The sequence below is a fragment of the Humulus lupulus genome, chromosome 3, assembly GCF_963169125.1.
Source record: "Humulus lupulus chromosome 3, drHumLupu1.1, whole genome shotgun sequence".
Lineage (NCBI taxonomy): Eukaryota > Viridiplantae > Streptophyta > Magnoliopsida > Rosales > Cannabaceae > Humulus > Humulus lupulus.
In genome coordinates, this window is record NC_084795.1 from 104364692 (window position 1) to 104381817 (window position 17126).

The 17126-nt window shown below is 36.1% G+C and overlaps 1 long non-coding RNA gene across 1 annotated transcript; it reads left to right on the top strand.

The window, feature by feature from the left end:
* Positions 1-14543: 14543 nt before the first annotated feature.
* Positions 14544-16166, top strand: LOC133821287 (uncharacterized). Its single transcript, XR_009887439.1, has 4 exons — positions 14544-14726; positions 14846-14947; positions 15835-15885; positions 15999-16166. It is a non-coding gene; the product is annotated as an uncharacterized LOC133821287 (long non-coding RNA).
* Positions 16167-17126: the final 960 nt, after the last annotated feature.

The window sequence follows — 17126 nt, forward strand, 5'->3', positions numbered from 1 at the left end:
AATATTTGCCTCTGATAGAGTTTTCCTATAATAACAGCTACCAATTGACTATTGGAGTGGCACCTTATGAGATGTTGTATGGTAGGAAGTGTAGATCGCCAATTCACTTGGATGAGATGGGTGAGAGGAAATATTTGGGTCCTGAGGTAGTTAAGAGGACCACATAGGCTATTTAAAATATTATAACTCAGATGCTCGTGTCTCAGAGTTGACAGAAAAGTTATTCATACCCAAGGCGGAGGGACGTGGAGTTCCAAGGAGGAGACTATGTTTTCTTTAGGGTTTCACCACTTACACTACAAAAAACTTGGCCTATACCGAGAACAAACGTTGTCTGTAGAAGCTCGAATGTTCTCAGTACAGCTTCTACTGACAACATGTCCTCGGTAAAAGGTTCTCGGCACATCCTCTTTGGTAGAGGAAAACTTCTACCGAGGACATTGAATATGTCCTCGATATAGGTTGTACCGAGGACAATGTCCTCGGTACAACCTGTCCAATTTTGTCATATGGATGGGCTATATCGAGGACTATGTCCTCGGTATAGACTGAACCGAGATTTTTACTTATTTTTTTAATGTTTATTCATTCATATATTTATTTATTTATTTTAAATTAAATATAAAATTAAAACACTTATATTAAACATATAAATAAAAACATAAGAGTGTGTTTGCTCAATCAAAATAAAGAGTTGTCCTAAACACGAAAATGTAATAGTCCATAGTAATAAAAATCATACATAAGTCCTACTGACTCGGTGTTCCAACATCGGGATCATCAAGTGGTGGTTGGGCACATTGAGATCCTGGGGTGATACAATGAGTCCGGATGTGCTCCTCTAATTGTCGAACACGCTCTCTCATCTCAGTCATCTCTTCATCTCTAGTTTGTGGAGGATCAATAGTAAATGGAGTTCAGTCCCTTATGTTAAGGATACGTCCATATCATTTCTGGTGGCCATGTCGTTTTTCGAAGACAGTTTGTACCAAAGATAAGTCGTCATCTTCAGGTGCACTCGAAACTGGTGTGGAACTCTCAATATCAGTTATCCGTGTCTGCTGTGTGTCACAATACGCACGCAATTCCTCCTATGATACAATATATAATGTAATTATGTATTGTAAACAAACATTTTAAAATTTGAAAAATGTTTAAAAAAACTTAACGTACCCAAGTTTTTTTGGTTGTTTCTTTCACCCACCCTATGCCTGATTTATGGTGAGTATCCATCCAACTATCCGGGATCGGCTCAAGTTTCCCAGTCTCTAAATTGTGCTGTCACGTACATATTTTTTTTAAAATAATTAAATGTAAATAAGAAAAACAAACTTAAAAATAATTAATTAACTAACTTTTTTATAGCGCAGCGATGGGATTGACTGAGAACCTCCGTAGCTAAGATCATTTAGTTTCTTCCTATTTTCCTTGTTGACCCCAGAATGCTTCTGCAAAAAGTTTATGTTAGTAATATATTTAATTAAGAGAGTTAATTTTAGCAAGAAATAAATACTATAATTTCTGGGCGTCGAAAAAATTCAATGGCTTTTTGTCACTACTTATTTGTGGAACCACCATAACGATTTTCTGTCCCATTAATCGTTAAATGCTCTTTAATATCATACTTCCAATCAGAATACTTTTTAGCACATGATGTATCAACACCTCTCAAAATCCCAGGCATGTGCCCTTGTCCATATCTGGTATGCCCGTTATCAAACAAATCATCCTAAATTACAAACACTTATTAGTAAATATGATATATAATGAAATAGAATTAACATAAATATAGAAATTACTTACCTCCAGATGTGCAAGTATTCTTTGTTTCGAGGCATTTGGTACTTTTGACCATTGAGGACAGTCTGGATCTGTGTACTGTCGAACAAGTAATCCGATCTCTCTTGAGAAATTTGAGCTGTAATCTCTGATCTCTTTATATGTTCTCCGTCGCACATCCCACTCGAGAGGGAGAGGACGCCCCAACTCTTCCCTCTTTTCCCGCGTGTTCAATCCTTTGTTGAGTCCACGCTTGTTTGGAGGCGCGCTCTATTGTATGAAAATTTAGTATTTTAAAATTAATATGTATTAACTGTTAAAATTGAAGGAGTGTATCCATGGGTAATTTATTACCTCGTTCACAATCAGCTGGGATATCTGACGGTCCACGTGGAGGATCACATCCTTTACCATCACCCCCGTGAGATCGAGCAATAACGTCAGTCATATCTGTCAAATTAATTGATATTAAAATTACATTTATACTAAACATAATAACTATAATAATCAATTATTTTAAAACATAATTACTTCAACATATTATAAAATTACCACTTAATCATCACTATATTCAGCTTCCTCCTCCTCCTCTTCCTCTTCCTCTTCCTCTTCCTCTTTCCTCTCCTCCTCCCTCTCCTCCTCAATTGCAACATTATCTATCTCACAAATTGTAATAGAGCACCTGTACGTTCAAAGCTGATTTGTGGCAACGAACTAAGATCAACGAATAATTGGAAATCAGAGGAACTAGTGCTGTGCATAACATCTACTTCTACATCCTCGACTTGTTCTTCAACTAGTTGGATGTCCCACACATTTCTGTGAGGCACTACTTGGACGGCTTTCCAGTGAGATTTATTTTTAAGGTCATCAATGTAGAAAACTTGTTTAGCCTGAGTTGCTAAGATAAATTTATCATCTTTGAAGGCCTTCGAACTAGTTTTAATACTCGTTATGTTTTTCTCAGACTTTAATTCCGAAGATCGATTAGTGTCAAACCATTTGCACTTAAATAATACAACAGAACTACCAGAAAGATATGACATCACTAAAACCTCATCCAACTGGTCGTAATGAGTATTATTTTCAACTCCCGCTACAGAGACTCCACTATTTTGAGTTTTGCGATTCTTGTCTCTGTCATAACACAAAAATCTAACTCCATTTACAACACACCCAGGGTCCAAAGAAACACGAGTTGAATAGCCATTTACTAAAGAGATTAATTCTTCATGTACTTCCAAGGAACCCGATTGCCGAAGATGATAAATCTTATTATAAAACCAATTAGGAAATTCCTTTCTATGTAATTGGTCTAGGTTTTCAACACCTCAACTCTGAAGAATTTCCATATGCTCTCTACAACGAACAAAAACAATCAATTTAAGAGTTACAAATAAGTATTACAATAAACATGCAATGAAAGGATGAACTACTTTAATTACTTACTGAAGATATGTCAAGATCTCATTGCAATTATTTAGAATACACCAATCCACTATTTTCTTCACTTCATCATTCAAAATTGTCAAGGTTTTCTTACCAATTGGACGACCCTAAGATAAAAAGACCGACATCTTGTTAAGTGACGGACCAACATCTACATTTCGGTCTGGACCGACATGGAGCAAATGTTAATGTCTCATCACCCACATATCCTTCTGCTATTGACCCCTCTGGACGTGCTTTATTACAGACATAATTCTTCACCTTTTTCATATACCTTTCAAAAGGATACATCCACCTCATGTGAACCGGTCCTCCAAGTATTGTTTCATCCGGTAAATGTATTAGTAGATGGACCATGATATCGAAAAAAGCATGGGGAAAATGTTTTCTAACTTGCAAACAATCTCAACAATTGAAGTTTTGACTTTTTCTAAATCCGAGAATTTTAAAATTATCGCATAATTTTGCTTGAAGAAAGTGCATAACACAATAATAGTTGTACTAATCGATTTCTCTAGGAATGCATGCACACCAACTGGCGAAAGGCGTTGCATAATGATGTGACAATCATGCAATTGCAAACTGGTGATCTTATTGTCATTATCAATCACATTCTTCCTTAGGTTAGATCCAAAACCATCTGGAAACGTCACTGATTTAAGAAATCGACAAAACTTTTGGCGATCTTCAACAGTGAAAGTGAATTTGGCTGCAGGCTTTTGTATCTGACCATTCAACTTCTTCAGTTGTAACTTTGGTCTCATCTTTATTTTCTCCAAGTCTACTCTGGCACTAACTATGTCTTTGGTCTTATTCTCTAGCCCAACTATTGTGCCTACTAAACTTTCGCACACATTTTTCTCAACATGCATAACATCTAGATTGTGTCGCAACATGATGTTGGCCCAATATGGGAGCTCAAAACATATACTTTTTTTCGCCAACCTACTTGCTCTTTTGTACACTATCTTTTTTGGCCACCATATCTTAAATGCTTACCAGGAAGAGAATCAGGTATAAAACTCATTTGTGTGAACATATCTTGCATGGTTAATGGCTTTGGTGGTAGTCTTTTTTCAAAAACACCATATGTCTTCTTGTCCCTTCTAATAGCATGTTTGATTGGTAAAATATGTCTATGGCCATAAAAATCAACCTGCTTTTGTAAACGAATAGATGGTGTTGCCACATTGCAAGTAGAGCAAGCATGATAACCTTGGCTAGTCCATCCAGAAAGGCTACTCCTTCCTGGGTAATCGTTTATAGTCCACATCAAAGCTGTTAGAAAAGTGAAGAAACTACCATCGACTGCATCTCAAGTCTATACACAGGTCACCCATAATTCTTTTAACTCGTCAATCAATGGTCTTAAGAAAACATCAAAATCTTTTCCTGGCAAATGAGGTCCCGAAATTAATAAGCTCAACATGAGATTAGTTTCTCTCATGCACAACCATGGTGGCAAGTTCTATGTCGTCAATACAACCAGCCACATACTATAAGAAAGACTCATATAACCAAAGGAATTGAATCCATCTGCAGCCAATCCAAGGCGTACATTTCTGGGTTCCATTGCAAACGTTGGATTATTTCGGTCAATGTCCTTCCAAGCTTTCCCATCAGCAGAATGACGCAATACACCATCTTCTTTTTTACGTTGCTCGGGATGCCATCTCATATGTTGAGAAATGTGCCTCAATGCATATTTTTGCATTAACCTAGGGGTTAAAGGAAAATAATGCATCACTTTATGAGGCACTTTCTTGCCCTTGGTGTTCTTGTCCACCCACTGATCCTCCCCACAAGCAGGACATTTGCTTTTTCCAGCATGTTCTTTCCAAAACAGTGTGCAATCATGCTTGCAGGCATGGATTGACTCGTATCCCAATCGAAGTTTACGCAACAACCTTTTCGCTGCATAATGCGATTTTGGAAGCTTATTTGGGACTCGAAATGCATCATGTAACAACTCCAGCATTCCATCAAATATTTTGTTGGGAATTTTTCCCAACACTTTGAAATGCTTCAACTTCACTAGGAAATTCAATGATGTGTAATTTTGACATCCAAGGAATAATGGAGCCTCGATCTCAACAAACAAATTGTTATAATGTTGCCCACCACTGTAGTCTGCTGTAGGTATCTCTTGATCACGCTCATTCTCTTCATATTCCTCATTGTCATTTTTCATAACATCATTGAGAACATCCATCATTTCATCTTCATCATTTTGATCTATCACTTTCCTCATTGGTATTATTTCATCCTCTCCATGCCAATGCAAATTGGTATATTTCTGTAGAAAACCATTTACAAAAAGATGATTTTCTAATACATCAATCGTTTGAAATTCAACGTTGACACACCTCCTACATGGAAATTTCACCAATCCCCTTCAGTCAACGCACTGCCTAGCTCTTTGAAGAAAATCCATCACACCAGCTTCATACTCATCAGATAATTGATATGTCAAATTAATCCAACTCTTGTCGATCGACATTGTATGAGTTTAGCACTGCACGGAACACTTATCATCAAACTTACAATCAATTTGTGTGTGTCCTAATTCAGAGAGGCAAATTTAAGAGTCTTCAATGACTCACCCTCTCCGAATGGGTGTAAGGCTTCTTGTGATGAACATTAATAAAATAAAAAATTATCACTAGGTGATAATAACACACTATCATATCTTTGGTAATAATGTCTTATTACTAAAGAAAAACCAAATTTATTGAATATTATTTTTATAATGTCTTATGCTCTTTGAAATTAATTATGTTGTTTTATGATATCTAACTGTAATATATTTTAGTGTAAATATTATTAAAATTATTTAAATTTGACATATTTTTTTCTAACTTCAAATATTAATTTTAATTTTAATTACAATTAATGGTTAATCTTTTACAATTAAATTAATTTTAATAATTATTAAGATTATGTTTAAAATAGTTTTCTAATAATATATTTGTTCATTTTATTTAATCAGAACTAAAAAATATTTTTATTTTACATATTAATTCACTATTTATTAAATTACATATTTTACTTATCCTTTATTGAATAGTTTTATTAATTCACACAAAATTTCTAAGATTAGGTTAAAATTATTTAATTAATTTAGGATTTAATTATTACTTAAATTATTTAATTAATGTTCAAGATTAATGTTTATTTTTATTAAAATTTAGTTGCATAATGTTATTGATAATTTTATTTAATCATAATTAAAAAATATATTATTTTACTTATCTATTCACTATTTATTAAATTAGAAATTTTATTGAGTACTTCTACTAATATTCACAATATCTATAAATTTTACAATTATATAAAAAATTCGGCAGCATAACGACTATATTTTCATCTATCCCAAAGTTTAAAATCTTGCAAATAACACATAAAAAATATCTAGACCCAGAACATACACTGAACAGTACACATACAACTATTAGTCTTAATTTTATTAATTATGCAAAATATCGTAATTTCACTAAAAAACATCAACACCAAAACAAAAACAAAGTATCAATATTCATCAACACTAAGATTAAAAAAATTAACAACAACAACAAATACCAAATTTAACAAAATAAAAAAAACCAATCTATTAATCTAACTTTATTAACCCAATCTCTTTAATAATGTAACACTCAAATTAATTATCCCAAACTAAAAAATTAACTCTCAAATATTATATTTTCATTTATAATTATACAACACATTTTTATACATATTAATTAAACTCAAATATCATTATTTAATTTAATTATTTAAATAACAAAATATATTTATATATATAATGATACACAACAACACAAATGGTGAAAAAAAACCCAAAAAAAAAAAAAATTGAAATCTCACCAATAAAATTCGAGTCAATCTTGGAATGTTTTGTAGTGTTAGATGGGAGAAGAGATTTGGGAAGAAGGGAAAGTTGAGCCCTATGTTTGTTGGACCATTTGAGATCTTGGAGAGGATTGGTCAGGTGGCCTATTAGGTTGGCCTTACCCCAGCAATGTCTAGTGTGCACAATGTATTTTATTTCTCCATGCTGGGAAGAATATATCCGATGAGACTCATGTATTGAGTTACAAGGATTTGGAGCTAGAGGAAAATTTATCCTATGAGGAATAACAAGTTCAAATTTTAGACAGGAAGGACAAGGTCTAGAGGAACAAGATTATACCTTTGGTTAAGGTATTATGGAGGAACATCAAGGTCGAGGAAGGGACCTGGGAGCTGGAGTTCGATATGGAGAATAAGTATGCTGAGTTGTTTAGCTAAAACTTTGAGGACGAAATTTCTGTAAGGAAGGGATAGTTGTAACGTCCCAAATTACCTAATAAGGCCTAGGGCCTTAATTAGGGGACCAGAATGGAAAATTATGGAAAATTATTTGCATATATGTGATTAAATTATGGAATATGTGTTTATGTGATGTATATGTGTGTCATTACATGATTACGTGAGTTTTATTATAATATGACCAGATATGCATGTTTAGGTGTATTAAATATACATGTGCGCCCATTTCTTATTAGAAGGGAAATTTTTGTAATTTGGCCTGTTACGGGTATATTTTGGATATATGTGCATAAATGTTATATATGTGTGAGACCACATTATTATGTGGATATATTTGGGTTACTCGGCATGAGGCGATCCTAGGAAGCAAGTTAGCAGGAAAGTCACAACGGGACAAAATACCTGACTCGGGATGAGTCAAGGCGTATTTTGGGTATTTAGTACATTATGAGGATATCGGGCAATGGGAATAAATATTTGAAGATATATTGAGTTAGTGAGATTAGGCGGGAATTTCAGGGATTTTGACCATTTTACCCTCGACAACGTTTTTAGTTCCTCAAGCCTTGGGATTTACTTAGTGTTATTTAAACTTTAAGTAACCTCACAAACACAGGAACGTACAAACACTGGGCAAAATCTCTCTCTCTCTCTGTCTCCCTCTCTCTCGTTCATACTCTCTCTCTCTCTCTCTTAATTCCTTGGGAAGGGCTTAGCTAAGGGGAATGAAAGCTAGCTATGTGGTGCAGGTAAGCGGAAAGGGAAGCTTGACCAGCCATGAGTTGGAGAGCTTCGGTGGCCCCGTGTACATATGCGGCTGCTGAACCACAACGGCCGGGGTTATCTTGGAAGAACTAGGGTTTTATCCCTTATTTAATTACTTAGGTCGGTTGGTTGTAACTTTTGAGTTGTATTAGCCTTTTAAAAGTTTTTTTGGGATCCCATGTATGAATGTAAATATTTTAATGAAATGATTACTCCTTTTTAGCAAAAAAATTTACCCCTAACCCTAGTTATTAACTTTAGTTACACGTTTATAACCAAGAGACTTGATTAGCAAGTCTGACACTATTTAAAATACACTGTGTAACAATCTTGGATTAGGAGGATGTTACAAGCATGAAGATAAGACACATATGTTAAATTAAGCAATAAAGCACATAATCTCATTGTTGGATACCAAATTGTGTGTTGAGCTTATCTTTAGCGGTGAGTGTACATGCCCAGCCAGTCTTCAGGAAACCTTAACCCTAGACCGCTATGATACCAAGTTGTAAAACCCTGGTTAGCTAAAATGGTGCTTAACTCGCTAAGAAATTCATTTGGACTTAAATGTGTAATTAAAAACAAAGCAAAGGTTAGGTATCAAAAATGTTAGTCAACAAAGTAATCATTTGTCATTAAAAGTGTTTAGTTTATACATGGGATCCAAAAAAGTGTTTGCAGATTGATAAAGGACAAATAAAATATATACTAGTCATCCTAAGCAACAAAATAGGGTTCAACCCTAGTTCATCTAAAGCAATCTCAGCTGTGGCAGTTGAGTAATATGCATATGTACACACTACCCCTGAAGCTCTCCAACTCATGGCTAGTCCAGCTTACTGTTGCCTTTACCAGCATCATTGAGCACCTGTGAGCCGAGGCTCAGCAAGAAAAATCGCAGAAGGTATAACAATAATACAAATATTCAAAGCATTAATCACATGATTCACAAATAATAGGTGAAATCATTCTAATCATATAACTCGTAAACATATTCCAAATAAATCAATATCAAACAATCTGCATCACCAGCACCATATGTACGGTCGATGCCTAATATAGTGTGTCTCCTGGCACTAAGGTCATAATAACTGTTGCATACTCACAACCAATCAAGATATGTAATAATCATACATCATCTAGCTCATTTAGTTAATGCAATCATAGCATACATTCACCAGAAATTCAAGGATAATAACCATACCAACCAATAGCTCTATGTGCATATACCAGTTTTTCTTACCTTGAGTCCCGAGCAGATAGTGTATGGTGAACCCCAGCACGATCCTTACTCCTGAGCCTAGCGGTATAACCTAGTCACAACATAATATTGGATAACCATCAAGAACTAAACTATTTAAAAATTTCGAGATTAATTCCTAGCCTCCGGTACCTAAAATTCTACTAAACCGGGTAGTACAATCCTTCCCGATCCTATAGGTTTGGGTTCCCGTGCTCAAAAACCCTTATTTGGCCAAAATCTCCAATTTAAGCCATGACGTCCAACACAAGCGTCGCAGCACTAAGGCAATTCAGAGAACCGCCCTAGCCACTGAATTCATATGGGCCGCGACACTTCAAGAACAGCATCACAACACAACCTCGCGAACCCATAATTTCCATCACTTTTCAGCCATTTCCTCCTAACTAAAACCCCCAAAAACAACATTTCAACCTATTTCAACCATCAAAACAATGCCAGCAACTCAGATAAACAACATACAACCACCCATAATCCCTTAGAAACCTTATTAAACCCAAAAATTCAATCATATGTTTGAAACTCAAAGAACAACTTAAACCACCAAAATCCTTAGAATAAACATATATTAAAACCTTACCAATTCTATGTAGTTCCAACCCTGAGCTGCTCCTATTCCTATTCCTAGCTCCAACCTTCTTTTTCCCAAGCCAATCTCTCAAAGAAATCAAGAACTCTAACCATGTAAGAGGGATGGAGAGAGAGTACGAAAGGGAGAAGAGAAAGTAAGCTGAGAGAAGTGTTTTGTTCTAATCCTCTGATATACCAATGCTGCAAGGTGCCTAAGACAACCTAAGGATATGGAAAAGGAAAAATTACCCGTGGCCTTATCCTTAGTTCTCTAATGCCCCTAAGTGCAAACTCGTCTTTTGCCACCATTTTCCCGCTAAACCTCAAATTTCACTTAATATTCCCAATTAATCCCACTAATCTTCGAAACATTAATATTTTCCTCCCAATTATAATTCGTACCCTAATCCTGGGTAACTCACAAAATTTCTAGAATATCCCTAGGGTCTCACTAAGCTAGGTATTTGACCCCATTATGACTTTTCTGCTAAACTGCTCACTAGGATCGCCTCGGGCCACACAATCTCAAATATATCCACATAATAATGTGGTCTCACTGATAAAGCATGTATATTACAAATATACCCTCAACAAGTCAAAAATTACGAAAATGCCATTTTAACAAAATCGGGCCTATAAGCACATTTAATACACCTAAACATGCATAAGCAGTCATATCATAATTTAACTCGTATAATTCACATAATATCACATGTATAATAACAATTAAGACATACAAATCCAATTCTGCCCTCCTGGCATAGTAATCAAGGCACTAATCCTTATTAGGAAATTTGGAACGATACAATTGTTGTTACATGTATTTGCTTTATTGTTGTTGTGGGACTGTGGGGTGACTTCTAAAAACCTGTTATCATTGCCTGATGATTCAAGTCGTTGATTTCAGATATACTATGATATCTATGCCTCCAAGGGGATTAGTTCGACTAGTCGGCAGTGAGATCAAGGCTAGAGATGATTACCAGGGTCAAAACCCTCCGCCAGTCCATGCGAACTGGCAGCAGATGCTTGCTGATATGTAAGTCAGACTTCAAAGTCAAGAGGAGGGAATCATATATTGAGACAGCAGGTTCCACCAGGGTATGCTACACCAGGCATGCCACCTGTTGTGGTGTATGTCATACAACAGCTTGAGGTTGAAAATAGGTGGGAACAGTTGTTTGAAAGATTCAGGATACAACATCCTTCAACTTTTGAGGGAGGTCTAGATCCGCTAAGTGCTGAGCAGTGGATGACCCTGAATACCTCAATCCTAGATTTTATGAGGGTGATAGGTAATGAAAAAGTGGCTAGCGCCACCTTTATGATTCGAGAGGATGCCGGTATTTGGTTGGAGGTGGCATCCCAAACTCAAAATCTCTCTACTATGAGTTGGGATGAGTTCTGAGACTTGTTTAACCAGAAGTACTAAAGAGTTTACCAATTCATTGCATGGTAGTATGCCAGTCACTGAGTATGCCTTGAAATTTGATAGGCTAGCTAAATTTGCTTCGGATTTTGTGCCTATTGATGCAGCAAGAAAGGACAAATTTGTTCAAGGATTGGGTGCTATGATAGCTTGGGATGTTCAGATTACATCAGTACCTGGGGAAACTACATATGCCCACATGGTTGAGAAAGCCCTCACAGCTAAGGAGGCAGAGAATAAGATATGGAGGGAGAGTGTTGCAGGATGTGATATTTGGATGGTAGTGCCTCCAAATGTGGGATCTGGTAGGGTTAAGGCTCTAGTGACCAGAAGAGGAAGACCTCTAATACCATGGTCACTGTAGGTCCTGATAGGAGGGGCCGAGGTGTTCAGGGCAACAATGAGACTTGGAGGAGTTACCCGAAGTGTGCCAGGTGTAGGAGGCACCATCTGGGCGAATTTTGGGCAAAGGCATGCTATCTATGTGTGGTGGTTGGAAATCTAAAGAAGGACTGCCCAAGTTCAAAGAAAGAGGAACCCAAGATGACGGACAACTTGACTCTAGCTCAAGTGTTCGCCTTGACTTAGGCAGAGGCTGAGGCTAGTCTCTCAGTAGTGATAGGTTAAATTTTTAGTAATGGCACTCCATGAACTATATCAATTGATTTTGGTGCTACACACTCATTTGTTTCTAGTAGAGTGATTGATATATTGTGTAGACCCTGTGATTATTATACTACGGGGTTTGGGTCTTTATTTCCTACTGGGGTGCTGGTAGTCTCTAGGAGATGTGTTAGATCATTACCAGTGGTGGTCGAAAACAGAGAACTATCAGTGGATTTGATTGAGTTTGGTATGATGATTTCGACATGAATCTGGGAATGGATTGGTTAGCCAGGTATGGGGTGACTATAGACTGCAAGAAGAAGATGGTGACTTTTGAGCCTGAGGGTGAGGACCCATTTGTTTTGTTGGTACTGTCCATGGACCCCATATTCATATGATATCAGCATTGAGGGATAAAAACCTATTGCAAGGAGGTTGCATAGGATTCCTAGCTAGTGTGGCTAATACCACTAAGGTCATGCCAGTGGGACCAGAGGAGACCAGACTAGTGTATGAGCTCTTAGATGTGTTTCCGGAGGACTTACCAGGACTGCCACCACACCAGGAGATTTAGTTCTTCATTGAGTTTCCACCAAGTACAGAACCAATTTCGAGGACACCATACAGGATTGCTCCGACAGAACTGAAGGAGTTGAAGGTACAGATACAGGAATTACTGGACCTGGGATTTATCAGGCCTAGCTTCTCACCATGGGGTGCTCCAGTGTTGTTTGTGAAGAAAAAGGATAGGACCCTGAGGATGTGCGTCGATTATAGGGAATTAAACAAGCTACCTATTAAGATCAAGTACCCACTACTGAGGATAGATGAACTGTTTGCCCAGTTCCAAGGTAAGACAATGTTCTCGAAGATTGATATTCGATTTGATTATCACTAGCTGAGGATCAAGGATAAGGATATTCTGAAGATGGCCTTTCGCACAAGGTATGGGCATTACGAGGTTCTAGTCATGTCATTTGGGTTGACCAATGCCCCAGCGGAGTTTATGGATCTGATGAACAGGGTGTCCAAGGATTATTTGGATCAGTTCATGATTGTCTTCATCGATGATATCTTGGTTTACTCTCATTCAGAGGCAGAGCATGAGCAGCACCTCTGGTTAGTATTACATAGATTGAGGGAGCACTGGTTGTATGCCAAGTTTAAGAAGTGTGAGTTCTGGTTACTGCAGGTGACGTTCCTCAGTCACATTATTTATGGAGACATGATTAAGGCAGACCTGGCCAAGGTTGAAGCAGTTATGGACTGGCAGAGGCCAAGGAATGCCTCGGAGGTCAAGAGTTTCCTTGGGTTAGTAGGGTTTATCGGTGCTTTGTGGAAGGAAGCTCAAAGAATGCTACGCCACTGATAGAATTGACATGGAAGAACTTAAAGTTTATATGGTCAGATAGATTTGAGAACAACACTACACCAAACACCCATTACCATAACACATCATTATAATACTATTTAAAAAGAGTTATGGTATATTATCAAATTTCAGGCGGCAAATAAAATAAAAAAGCGCCAATTTCCCTTTAACCCATTTCCCATTTCCCTTTGACCCATTTCCCGTAGACCTATCTCTCTCGGTCTCTCGCTCCCCTTCACGGAAGACAAATCCTAAGAAGAGGCACATCTCCTCTCTCTCGGATCTCTTTCTCCCACTAGACCTCTCTCCTTCCCTCTTTCTCTCTCACCTGTCTTTATGGAGCTCGACCTTCCCTATCATCGGCAAACGGCGCAAATGACAGGGGCTCGTGGGTCTTGTGAAAACGACGGGCTCAGGGTCGTGGGTGGCCTGGTTTCACGGAGGGGGTGGGTGGCTCGGTCTTGAAAGTAACAGCTGGTTATGGAGAGAATGGTAAGTGTATTTACTGGAGAGCGTTATCTCTGATGTGTTGAACTTGTAGAAATCTAGTTATGAGACACGCTAAAGAAATTGGTAATATAGTTTCATTCATGTTTTTGTACCAGTATCACTTAGAATAATATAAGGCCTTGTGCTAATTTTGTAATACAAACATGTGTTGATTTAGGATTTCTTGAGTTTCTTTATTTCACTGCAGGTCTTTGAAGAGGACCTGTTAAAAATTGGCTCTGTAGTCAGAATATTGGAAGAAAAATGTGTCAAGCTAAATGAAGAGAAGGAAAAAATTGTAAGGTTTTTACTGGCTAGCACATCTATAGCTATTCTTTCTTATCTGCTGGAATCATTGTAAAAATGTTTTGACATATCTAAAGAATCTACTTGACCAAATCGACCATTTAATTTTGTGACACTGACATGTCCTTCCATGCTAGATAGTATACCTGGGCGCACTCACTCGGCTTTTAAAAATAATCAGAAGATGTGTAGTCAACTCATAAGAGTTAAAATCATTTAGAATTTTGTATCCAATATCTCGAACAGTTCTTTAGTTTGTCTAACTAAAGGTCCCTGATTTCTAGGTATTGTTACGAGGAGGCCACTGGTGTTGCAACTTCATAAGACAGAAGATGGTCAGACTGAGTATGCGGAGTTTCTTCATGCTCCTAGAAAGAAGTATACTGATTTTGGTGAGTTAATTTTCTTATCTGGGAATTTCTTCTCGATTAAGACATTTATCATTTATTGAGGGTTTTTATTCTATTTGTTTAAAGAAAATCTTTCTATTGTATTTTTTTCTTTTCTGCAGCTGCTGTGCGTAAGGAGATCCAAGATGAGACAGATCGTATTACTGGGAAATCTAAGCAAATATCTAACATTCCAATTCATCTGAGCATATATTCTCCAAATGGTTTGTACTTTCATTTCATATGGAAGTGCTTTAAGTGAGCTAATAATATAGAAATATTAATCGTTTTATAAATTTGTGTAATCAATATGTGGAAATAAAAAAAATATATCATCAGTAATTTCTCAAATTTCATATCCTTTCTTAATTTTTAATCTTTCCTTTATATTGCAACTTCTTGGTGGTGATTGTCCTTTATACCCCTTAATTGTCTATTAACCAAGATGTGTGCTGATGAATCTCTTTGTCTGAAGAACCATTGAACTTTTCTTTTTATAATTTTTGGACAAGAGAAAAACATGTATTAATTATGAAGAAAAAAGTACAAGTTAAGCATAGATAAGTTATCCATACTGTAAAATTGCAACAGAAAGCTCCAATATCTTAGAAGATCAGAAAAGTAATACATCCTTAAAATCTATTACACCAAACAACTATGGGGCAACCCACTTTCAGCTTCTCTAACATGTCATTGAAAATTCTGTTATACTTGTCATACTTAAAGTTTTTATTTTGCGATGGTAACTTTGTTTTGCTGGCGACTCCTTGATGGATCTGCTGTGAAATTTATAATTTCTTTAGTCCATCTACAATGATCGGTAATCCAATCCACTAGCAACCTGTAAATTCTTATGGAAAGCATACTCTGTTGTCTGTTATATACACTTAAACTCTTCTCGTAAATTGTTACAAGCATGCTTTATTTGTGCAAATGAAATTGGAGATCACTGTTAGCTTTTCATACAAGTGTTCATCTTGAGCTTTATTTGTTTTCTTGGATTCTATGGATGATTATTCATATTACATTGCCTTGTTGATGAAACACTTCTATTCTACGCTGGTTTTAATTGTATAATCTATAATGACTAAAATCACGTTTCCTCTGGCAGTTGTAAACTTGACAGTCATAGATCTTCCTGGGTTGACAAAGGTTGCTGTAGGTAATAATTTTCTCTAATCTATATAATTCAGTCAAAGAAAATGGCACTTCCTTTCTTTATTTGGTAAATATAATGAATATATAATATCAAGTAACAAATTTTGGCTGTTGCAGAGGGACAACCGGAAACCATTGTTGAAGATAATGAAAATATGGTCCGCTCTTATGTTGAGAAGGTGAGTACATGAAACATTTCTTTTTTATTTCTCTCTGTTCTTTTTTTATATTTTTATTTTTGAATTCGAAATAAATGGTGGCAGTTTTCCTAGCTCATGTAGTCACTTGATAAACCAAACACAAAAATAAACGGTGATACTGTATATCTAGAAAAGTAAATAGATGTTCATTGCCTATTGTAGATTCTTATAAAAGGAAAAAAAAGTGTCTTCTTGTTTTTAAGAGATGGAGGTGTGAGCCGTGAAAATGTATTTCATATGGCTTCTCAAGAAATTGTTGGTATTTTTTTACCCATCATCTCTAAAAACATCTGCCAAATCCAGTATCACCACCATCAAAATATTAGATACTGCAAGAGTATCTACCAAGTCATGAGCTCCAAATTAATTATATATTGATGCAAAAAGATTCATTTTTTTTCTTCTTTTTTCTGGGAAACTAATTAATATTATTATTATTTTTATTCCTCCCCTCTTAAGTTGCAAAGTGTTTGGGCCAGTGCAATTATTATTATTATTATTTTTAATTTCATCATCTAAGAAACCAATTTATTAAATGAAGCAATGGAATTTCACATTTTAGGATGAAAATATTCATGTTCTTTCTTCTAGAACTCAATTTTGTGAATAGGGCAATCATCTATCTGGGTTTTGGATTAAATTGCTACTTTCTTACATGCCATTGCTTCATTGGTTGAAAAGCTTTCATAAAGAAGGGCCAACAGTCAGTTTTATCTAGTATTTTTATATTCACCAATATGCGTTTGTATCTTAAGAAAATGCAATGCAGTTGTTCCTATCAATTTCTTAGATTGTAAAAATTATGGAGTTCTACCCCTATGTCAGTTGCAATTTCTACCTCAAGGGGAAGGATATCGTTTACCTTATACAACTGTCTTTCTAAGTTCTAACTAAATATGCCTTACCAAGCTATTAACAGAAGAATCTAACTGCTTTTTCTCTTTAGTGTTTATAATAGTTTTTGTAGGACGTTGGGATTGTACTTTTTAAAATATTTGAAACTGTATAATGGAAGACAGAATATCTCTTGTGCTTATTGGTCTGC